Source organism: Phoca vitulina, unplaced genomic scaffold (assembly GCF_004348235.1).
Source record: "Phoca vitulina isolate PV1807 unplaced genomic scaffold, GSC_HSeal_1.0 scaffold13, whole genome shotgun sequence".
Classification (NCBI taxonomy): domain Eukaryota; kingdom Metazoa; phylum Chordata; class Mammalia; order Carnivora; family Phocidae; genus Phoca; species Phoca vitulina.
This window is the reverse complement of record NW_022589716.1, coordinates 20,769,844-20,780,642: the sequence shown is the minus strand read 5'-3', so window position 1 is coordinate 20,780,642 and position 10,799 is coordinate 20,769,844. Positions and strand designations below refer to the sequence as shown.

Below are 10,799 nucleotides of genomic sequence, written 5' to 3'. Positions count from 1 at the left end.
CAAGTGACATTTTTAGTGGTCCTCTGGCACCTTACCTTTTCAATGCTGATTAAAAAGCTCACTTGCAAAGTGACATGTCACAGCTGTAGGGAGTCCTGAAGAAACGCTTCCGTCATCGTCTTCCTGCTTTAGAAGCAGCAGTTCTGTGGAAGAAGTGCAGCTATCTTTAAAAAAAATAATCATAAGCGGGGGGAGGGTTTAAAAACCAAACACCTGCTAGTGTTCATGCACAGTACTCATTTCTGCTCAGGATGTCAGAAACCGTTAGAGGGTCTGGGGAAGGAGGACTTCGCTGATACTTCCAGGTTAAAGAAATGGTGCTCGAATAATTTAGGTTGAATTATACCCAGTGCTTTCATGTTGGAAATGGTGACAGAGCTCCTGAAGATGACTGCACTACCGGGCTGAAACACATGACTCAGTGTGTTCTCGACATTGGGTTCTTGGAGGAGTGCTCCTAGTTAGTGCTCCTCACTCTTGGTTTCCCAAAAACCAGTCGTAGCATTACTAATCTGCCGTGGAGGTCTTGCGATGAAATCCAGATCTTTAATCCCATTATTCTTTGTTGTGTGGTCTTAGAATATGCTGGGGTCCGACGGGACTTTAATGAACCATAAATAAGCTGGGCTGGGCCAAATCACACCAGGGTAAGTGATCTGTACCAGATGCGATGCCATCCACCGGTCCAAGCACAGCTCTTGTATAATTTAGGCACATATATTATTTCCCCAGCGAGAGAGTTCTGCTTCCAGGCCATGCATCCATGACCACAGTCAGGGGAGGGCTCCAGTGTGCCGTGAATGTATCGGCATGGACTGCCATGTACTAAAGCTGCAGCTTGTGAGGCTGCAATTTGCTTTGCTGGAACATCTCTTCCCAGAGACTGTTTTAAACCATCTCCGCGAGACTTGCACTAAACGAAGCAGCTTGGCCTCCTTGCTGGAGGCCGAATTGGCAGCTCTAATCCTGCTCCCCAGAAGGTTTATTGGCTGCTGATGGCTTTCACAGATGGGTCAGGATGAGTATCCCCCTGGGCTCCGGAGTAAGTCACAACTTTGACAGAATTACCATATTTTGGAAATTTGGATTTTAATGGCTCCTTGAGTGCTTGTAAAGGTTTTGCCTTTCCATTAGATGCTCTTTCCCCTTGGAAGTTCTTTTTTTAAATTAAAACATGTTGGCTCCACTGGGCATTTCGGCCTATAAATAGTCACGGGGCAGCCAGAAATAATAAAATAACATTGTTTGGAATAGCAGGTTTGTAAAAGTTCGCCATGCAGTGTAGGGGAATAAATAGAAATGTAGGAAGGAAGATGCATTTATGGAAGCCTAAAGCATGAGAAGGGAACTTAGAGGTTAGGCACTGTTTAAGGATGCTGACCAAGGGCACAGACTCTGGATTCAGACAACACTGAAGACACTTAGAGCTAGCCACCTCTCTGAGGGTTGTCCCCTGTCTGTGTAATGGGGAGACCAGTAGGACCTAAAGGCAGTGTGCTAGGTACACGGATTTAATGAGAGGGCGTACGGAGCGCAGTGCTGGCCATAGGGCTCATGCTCAGTAAATGCTAGCCGTTGTTATTGCTGGCGTTGTTTCCTTTTTATCACTATCGGCGTAAGCATTGTTGCTAAAAACAAGACGGTCCACCGGAAAGGCAATATGTTTATATCCATTTGTCTGCAGAGGGGTGTGACTGGTGGCAAAGGTGCCATCAGCAGTGACCGTAAATGTCCACATCCATTCCCACGCAAGGGAACTTTCCACCCTATTGATCGAGTTGACAGATCAAGTGCATCATCCAGGGCTACTGTGTTTTGTAGAACTCAGAGTGACCGGATGGCATCACGAAAATCATTTAGCCCTAGCTGCGGCTCAGACATGCCGAAAGAAGGTCTCCTGTTTTGGCAGCTGACGAGTCACATGCAGAAAGCTGTGGGATCCAAATTGGAATTGACGCATTTCTGGATTTCTGTTCACATTCCTCTTCAGTTCCAACTTTGCATGTGAGAGGCAGTCCTTTTCTTTCTTCTGCTCAGTGCAGACACTTTGCATTTTTTTTTCCTCTATCCGGAGAGGCCTTTGGATGTGGGCTTCATCTGCTGGTTGGGTCCTCAGAAGTCACAGGGCTGCGTGTATGTCACCGTGTGGGTGGCTCCAGTGTGGAGACGCGCTGTGAAGAAAGGAATAGGCCGTGTTTGGTCTCCGCTGACACGATAGGTCTTTTCCAGACTTGGGAGTGCGTGCCTCATGCCAGTGAGTGTACTTTAGTCACTCAGTTTGACAGCTCTTTTTCCCTTTCTTCTCAACATCTTTCTTTTAAATTTAGGTGAAGTGGAGCTCCAACGTAGGGGTTTGAAGGACAAATGAAAAGTGACCAAAGGAGCCAGAGGAGTCTTGCAGAAAATTTTTCCTTAGGAGACTCAGAATTGGGAGTTGGTCATTCTTGGTTTCTATGGGTTTTCAGGAAAGTTGTGTTTTGCCTAGAGATTTGTATTTATACCTTGATAGCAGCCCACCTCCATTATCTCCTGCTGGTGTATGTGATCTTGAGAGAGTTACCTAACCTCTCTGAACTTTGGTTTCCTTATGTGAAAATTGGAAATCAGTTCCCCTGGACACATAGCATGGCCGTGAAATGGTGGCTGTGATGTCCTTGACCAATTCTTGGTACCTGCAAGGTGTTGGATTTTCTTTCTGGTGCCGATAATGTTCATATTTCCCATTTAGTCTCAACCTCTGCACAACAGGAGGTAGGAGTTTAAATACTCATTTGACAGAGGAAACTAAGGCCACAGAGGGAAAGGCACTTACCTTAAATGACACACTGGTGATGAAGCTTGGGACCTAGCAGAATGTTGCTTCTACTACACATCGATTCCAAAGGCTCGGAGTTGGAACAGAGCTTTTAACCACCGCACCGCACTGCCAGCCTTGAATTAGCAGCAATGTCTCTCTTCAGAAGCCTCAAGACATGGTCCTCTCTCGTCCCTGTTGTTTTCAAACACACCCCAGTGAAAATGGTCTGTCCCTCAGGCAGGATTGTGGCTTTCTTTTGGCCGAGGACTTTTCTTTTGTGTCTGAAGGCCCATGAAAACCATTCTCTCTTCCCTCTCTCCCCAACTGTTGTATTTAAAAATCAGGTAATTGCTGGTGACCGTGAACTGTGGAGAACTGAGAAGCTTTGGGGCTAGGCCCTGGGAAAATCGGTTTCCCTCATTGATGTTCATAACTGACACTTGCCACTTTGCTCGGGTCCCAACCTGTGAAGATTTTTAATGAAATTTTCTTGTTTGTATGCCTTGTCCATGTGTGCGTGTGCGTGCACTTGCACGCATGTTTGGATGATGCAGAAAAGAAAATGTTGGATAAGATCACACTGAGTTTCCAGCAACCTAAGTCCTCCAAAATCTCACTGGGGGCTTGGCCAGTTGAGTTTGGAGACTAGGTTTTCTTTTTCCTTTGGCCTGTTGTTGGAGCAGCTCTTTGTTTGGAGTCTGAAGCCCGGAGGCTTGCTCGTTTTGTTATTTCCCTGGGGACAAGGCAGAGGGAGAAAGCAAGGAAAGAGAAAGGGGGGTGGGGGGTGGGGGACTAGATGGAGGAGTTAGGAGGAGGGGAGGAGGGAAGCCAGAATGCGGAAGCAGCTGGGAGAATATCAGAGCAATCTCCAATCCACCATGAAAGTGTAAAGCTGAAGGTTCCCTGTGGATGAAGTTGCAACTCAAAGACAGGAGCCTCTGTTCTCCTTCAGCTAGAAATTCCTCTCCCCATCTGTCCTACAGAACTCATAGTGCAGCCATTTTAAAGCCTCAAACCTTACTGGTGGCTAAACACAGTATGTGTTTTCCACCAGAGCACCATGGACCATTTTGAAAAATGTGTTAATTAAAAAGAGCACGTTTTCAAGTACGATATGCACCTGGGTATAGATGGTAAACTTCCAGTATATGTTTGGCCATAAAGTCTGGAAAAATCAGGTTGGCTGAACCAAAGACTCAAATTTTCTGAGCGCTGACACAGAAGAGGAGATACGACACTAGAAGGGACACAGAATCGAGAAGCCTCACTGGTTGGAAGTGGGGGCCTCAAGGAAGTCAGGGCCGGCCTCACAGGGGAAAGTGTTAACCCAAATCTCGCTGCCTCAGAACAGCAGAGTGAACCTGAAGGAGGAAGGAAGAATGGGATTTCTGGTATCCCCCTTCTTCCTGGTTCTAGCATTTGAGCTGCTATATATAAACCAATCCTGAGGCTCTGGAGGGATCACAGGCATCATTTAGTCCTTGGAACGTGGCACAGAGCTGGAGCCCAGGTTGGTACCTCTGACAGTCTGGCACTCTTCATGCCTCATGATAGATGGCTGACTTGCGTTGCCTCCATTCCTCTCACACGGGGAGCACCACTGGCCTCAGAGCCCCCACCCCTCCCGGGCTCCTTAAATCAAACCTTGCAAATGTCATCCAGCCCCATCCAGGGTTAAAAGTAACTAGGACAAGAATTCTTAGCATTTTATTTCAACTGGGCAGGATGCCATTTTTCCAGCTCTTTTCTTGGCATCCATTCATCAGTTGTGAGTCCTCAGAGATGCTTGTTCAGGAAAGTTCCAGAACTCAGCTGAGAAACAACCATACTTTCTGTGGTCACAGGGTCAGATAGGTTTGCAGAGTAGCTGTAAGTGTACGTGTAAGTATGTTTTGGTTGTCTGTGTATCTGTTTATAGTCTTTGTGTTAGTGTTTGTGTGAATGTATAGAAAAAATAATACCTATCAGAGATGGAGCACCTACTGTGTGCTAGCTGACATATAATGTGGTTTACATACCTTGCCTTATTAATTCTTGCAGCAATTATGCAGCTAGGGATTATTAGCTCTATTTCATAGTCAAGAAACCAAGACTGCTAGAAGTTAAGTGACTTGCCCAAGGTTATGCAGACAGTAAAGAGTAAAATTGGGATTCAAACCCAGGATAATCATCACCCAAAGCTGGAATAATGTCTGCCATTCTTACCATAACATCCACTGTAAATATTTTTTCTTTACCTTCTAGATTATTTCTGTGGATCTCTCATTTGAGAAACATCTCATTATTCACCCCTCAAAATCCTTTCAGTTAATCTTTTGATAAGATTAGAAGAAACACGGAAGAGAATTTGTCAGACCTAAAACAGAACACAGTGGCGTCAACTCCGGTTTTGAATGCGGCTTTTAGAATGGAAGGGAGGTTGGTTGGAAAGTCAGTTAAGGCACACTGAGGTGAGGAGTAAAAGCTAAAGGCCAGTGGAAGCAGCCCTTGGGTGGACGAGAGGCAGCGTGGGAAGTTCTGCCGTGCTAAAATTGTAAGCGAACGTGGGCAAACCCAGTCGGAGTGTAGAGAGAGAGGGGCCACGCTTGTTAGTTTTCGACCCCTAGTTGCATGCACATCAGGTTCTAACTAGAACGTATGTGTTTCCCTTTCTGAGCTTCTGTTCTTTCATCCCTAAAATGAAGGTCCTGAATCAAATAATCTATAAGTTCTCTTCCAGCACCGACCTTGATGAGTGTGAACTTTGAGAATGAACTCAGCCTTGTCGGTGGAGGCGTGTGATTTGCCCTGTTGGCTGCTCTGGCGCAGAGAACTAAAAGGTCAGGTTTTCTATCAGGACCTGACCCCTCTGTGTTGTGAATATGTGCTGCAAGATGAGAAGCAGTAGCTCTCCAGAGAATGACTTAGAGCTTCCTGGAGAAACATCTGACCTTTGGACGTTTCACACTAGTGAAGAGGGGGTGCATGCACCTCACCGTGTGTTGGTGTTGCTCGTTCACTCCTAGAAGCCCTCCGGGGCTGTTACGTATGCAAGCATCCCACAGAGTGCCAGAGAGGAAGGCTGCTTGGGTCGAATGTGTATACACCTTGGGGTGTTGCTAAAATTCAGACTCAGCATTTTTAACACACTCCCTGGTTATGCCAATGCTGCTCCTTCTTAGCCATCTTTCTAACAGGCATCGAGTGCTGCAGAGGAAAGAAAATTTAACTAAATTCAGAAATCCCAGGTTCTAATCCCAATTATATATTTGAGTAAACCTCAAAGAAACCACTCAGCTCTTATGGAGTTTCTCCTTCAGAGTTATAAAAATAATAACTAACATCAAATGCCAGGCATTGTGCTCACTCTTGTGTGTGCTGGATCTTATTTCATACTCGTGATAACCTTACGAGGTAGAGTCTGTTATCATCTGTATTCTATAGAAGCTAAGCACAAAGAGGTTAAATAACTTGCCCAAGGTCCACAGCTCATAAATGTCAGCCTGGGATTTGAGTTGTACCATCTGAGTCTGGAGCCTTCACAGCTCATAGAGATGATAGATGGGAGGGGCGCCTGGGTGACTCAGTTGTTAAGCGTCTGCCTTCGGCTCAGGTCATGATCCCAGGGTCCTGGAATCGAGCCCCGCATCGGGCTCCCTGCTCAGCGGGAAGCCTTCCTTTCCCTCTCCCACTCCCCCTGCTTGTGTTTGCTCTCTTGCTGTGCCTCTCTCTGTCAAATAAATAAATAAAATCTTAAAAAAAAAAAGATGATAGATGGGAAAGATCTTGGAACTTACTTGTGTGTATGTGTGTGTGTTTTACATAAAACATATCATATAAATAAATATATTCATTTCTTTGGTATGCTCACCTAAGTATTTAGGACACCTGAAATTAGAAGAGGTAGATGAAGTGTTTTCCAGATGAGGTTGTATTTGTCTTAAGTGACAAATGTTCCAGTTTATGTAAATTAAAGTCAAATGCTTTGTGAAGTTTTGAAGAGCACAGGTGTTTGCTGTGTTGTCCCAGGTAGTTCAGCTAGTCCCCCAAAAAATGTTCCCGAAGAGGATTATTCAGAGGAATGGGGCATTCTGATTAACTGAGGTTTTGGCTATTTGCAATGAAATCCAAGTTAGTTTCCTGTCTTATTTTTGCCAATTTAGAAAATATACCCAATCACTTTTCTACCTCGATAGGAAGAGCAGGGTTGCCCAGCTGCATGTTTCTTGTGGTTTAGGACATGGCAGCCATGTAAATTATTATCCTGAACATGAATTCCCAGTGAATTTGTTCTTCCAGTGGAAGTCATAAGAGGTTGACTGCGAACATCCTTTGAATTTGATATCTGTCACCTCACTGGACACCAGGCTGTGATCTGGCAGGCTAAGCATATGTCTGCTTTCTTCTCTCACTCCTCCCTGTTATTCCCCAGAAGCTTCTATTTGACTGCTAGCGGCAGTCTTCTTCAGATGGGAAAATTATTCTCACGTGAATGTGTACCCATGTATGAACTCTGTTCTTAGAAACATCCTGACTGTAGAGTTAGCGAGGCAAATGCCTGGCACCTGCATCACCAGGCCCCCGTCTCCCTGGTCCATTGCAGACCTCACTGATGAAACCCTACAATCTGTTCGTCACATCCCAACAGAATCTTTGAATTGTTCTCAACCCACCACGCCAGGCAGCCCGTACCCATCCGTTGGAGTTGGCCCAAGGGATTTAACCTGCACGCAATGTCGACCCTTAAAAACTCCCTGAAGGTTGATTCTCTTTTCAGTTTGGTAACTATGTATTAAACACCTAATTGCTTAGACATGCAAGGAAGAAATTCTGTTTTCCACGTGCTCCACATTTTATTCTTCCCTCCCCAAAGTGGACAAGCTGCAGGCCTATTGAAAGTCTGAGTTCATTGAATTTTTAGTTAATTCAAGTTTTAATAGAGTTTTTCTCCTTTCTCTGGGATATGCATCCTGTTGTTCTGATTAATTTGGTGAGCGTTTTTAAGGTTCCTGTCACTTTTCATCACCAGTGAATGCAGAGTCTTTCTCCAGCTTTCCTGCTATGATGCTCCTGGAGGAATACCCACGTTACAATGACCTGCTTTCTGTAGACATCCTCTGGGCGGTTCAGCCATTGGGTAGGTGACCCTGCAGAGGAAATGGCTGCTTTTGGCTCAGCAACTGCACAGCGCTCGGCTAAAGCCCTGTCCCCTGACAGCTTATCAATCAAGAACGGGGAGTCGGTTTAAATGACTGCTTAAGTTTACTCCTTGCGTTTGAGTTCGTCATGTCAGAAGTCGCCTGAAAAGCTGGTCTAGACTAGATGCTTGCCACCAGCTGGAACAGTGAGCCCCCCCCACCCGTCTCTCATGCTTTCTGTGCAGGTTAGGACACTGCAACACCTGCCTCATTAGGAAGTGGGGTGAAAATGCAAAGCAAAGAATTCACATATTCCTCTCCCAACAACGGGAGCTCGGGTTCCTGCTAGAATGGCTTCTGAAAGATGAGTAGGTGGAAAGCAACCTAAGCACTGGGCTCGACTGATCAGACTGGCTTAAACCTGCCTTCCCTTCCCTTTGTCAGTTCCGCTGCCTGAGCTGCTGCCTAAACACCACTGTGGTTTTCCCTGGCCATGCTTAAAAGTTGTTTTAAATTCTGTACCATTGAATTGCTAAGGTTCGGCTTCCTAAGTGGTAACTATGATATCATTTGCTATTTTGAATTTGTAAAAGAGAGTGAGAAATAGAACATCAGCAACATGGAAGGCGCTGTCTCAGGCCCTGTGAGGATTAGCAGAGAAGGCCTTCTATGCTCAACCAGTTCTCGAAACCAGGTGTTTTAAACTTGGAATCCAGGAGTACCAAAGGACCAGCAAAAATTGATGAACTTTTTGAAATTAAATGCAAAAATTTCTGTGAATGTATATATGTGGGGTTTTTCACGTGTGTATGTTTTTTTTAAAGGGAGAGGATCTCAGCCTTCATCAGATTCCTAAAGACATAAAGTAACCCAAAAGATAAGAACTGCTAAACTAGATGGTAGATGGTTGTAACCTCATCCAGGAAAATCTCTAAAGGTTACTAAGTGACTGGAAAAAACTCTCCTCCTGCTCTGTGGAAGGAAGCACACCACTTTTCTGCATGGCTACCCAAGAGCTAATGTTAAGCTCTGTGGATACCTGGATCCACAGAGGAGAATTACCTGGATCTCTTTCATTTTACAGATGGGTAAATTCAGGTCTGCAGTCTCAGGTGCCAAGGCCATGGCAGTCCTTGTTTCTTCTGTGTTTCAGAGACTTTTTAGTATTCATTTAACACTTGAACAATTTTTTGAACATTTGCTTTGGGTTAGGTCAGGGGTTTTCTGTCTTTCGGTATATTCAAGGCATTCTTTCAAAAACTTGACATTTTGCAATACACTTAACAGAATTAAATTACACTCTAGTTATGGTTCGATTCTCAGTCATTCTCAACAATAAATACTTTCTTCTCTGCCCTTACCTTCCTCTTTGCCTACTTTCATTTAATCCAGGAAAAAGGCAGTCTTTCTTTGGTATGATTTTGATGACATACTACTGATTGTGTGAATAGTAGACTCACACTCTACATTTCTGGCATCATGGTAACAATATACATTTTCAGTTATTGCAAAAAAATAAGTATAAAGAAAAGAAAATTTTACACAGCAATCATAATCTTGTGCATGGCCATGAAAGGTTCAGAGCCTTCTGGTTGAGAACTGCCAAGCTAGATTCTGAGCTGGGCATTAAAGATTCAACATTTTAAAGACTATACCTATTGAATGCTTATTGTTCTAGATATAAGATAAGCTCCTTGACTTTGTAGAATTTACATTATAGTGGGAAAAGCGTAATGGAGACATCGACAAATAAGACAGTTTCTGAGCGTGACAAATGTTAAGAAAAACATTGAAGGGTAATAGAACAGCGAGTGAATGAGAGGGAAGGAAGTGGGCTACTTTCTGGAGCGTCCTTGGTGGAGGTGAGTCTGAATGAAGTGAATGGTGAAGAGTAAGCCAGCTCATAAAGAGTGCAGGGAAGGATGTTCCAGGCAGAGGAAAAGCCGCTGCAAAGATCCTAAGAGAAGGATGGCCTTGGCAAGTTCAGAGGACAAATTAAGGTCAATGTAGCTAAAACACAGTAGACTCTGTGGAGAGTGGGACAAAATAAAGTTCGAGAGAGAGGAAGGGGGCAGATTACATTGGATCTTGTGGCCAGGGTTAAGGAGAGTATACTTCATTCTGATTGCATTGGGAACCAGCAGTTTAAGCAGGAGACTTGAGTGTTGTCTCCCTTGTTTTAAAAACAAACAGCTGGTGGAAAATAGATTCTAGAAGGGCACAGCTGGAAGCCGGGAATTAGAAGAGTAGGCTGTTACAATAGCCGAGGCAGGAGGTCGTGGTGAATTGGACTACAAGAGTAAAGGCAGGAATAGTGAGAAGAGCTAATGAAGAAATGACCGAGACTCATCCATACACCGAGGAAGTCCACAGTCTGGACCATTGTTCATGGTGACAACTATGCCAAAAGTGTGTGGGTGTGGCTATTTCCAATAGGCTTTGGGGGTGGGGGTACGTCCAGGGGGCATACATTCTTCAACCATCACCTTGTCAAAATCTGAATATAACAAATTCTTAAGTATTTTCAAACCCTTACTCCTGTAGACCATGTGAATTCAATCCATCAAGGGCTTCTTTCCAATAAAATATGAAACTAGGAAATGTTATTTTCTTTCTATGTACTTCCCCCTGTCCTCTCGCTGCTGCAGAATGAGGAAACTAGCTGTGGCTCAGAACAAAACCACAAAAACTGTTCCATGGATCCAGCTTCCATGGAAGGGAAGTCAGCATCTTGCCTCTTTTGCCTAGCCTCCCGCTGTGGGAAACCCTGAGAAATTTGTTTTGTTTTCCCTTGGACTTGACTGAAGCCAGGTCTCTCCTGAAAATAACATCTTTCCCTATTGTGTCTGACTCAATCTGAATCGAGGGGCTTAACTTCCAGCTTC

The 10,799-nt window shown here is 44.6% G+C and overlaps 1 protein-coding gene across 3 annotated transcripts in view; it reads left to right on the top strand.

The window, feature by feature from the left end:
* The window catches only part of PRICKLE2 (prickle planar cell polarity protein 2), a 312,913-nt gene that overhangs the window by 201,316 nt on the left and 100,798 nt on the right, over positions 1-10,799 (top strand). The gene's annotated exons all lie outside the window — the stretch shown is intronic.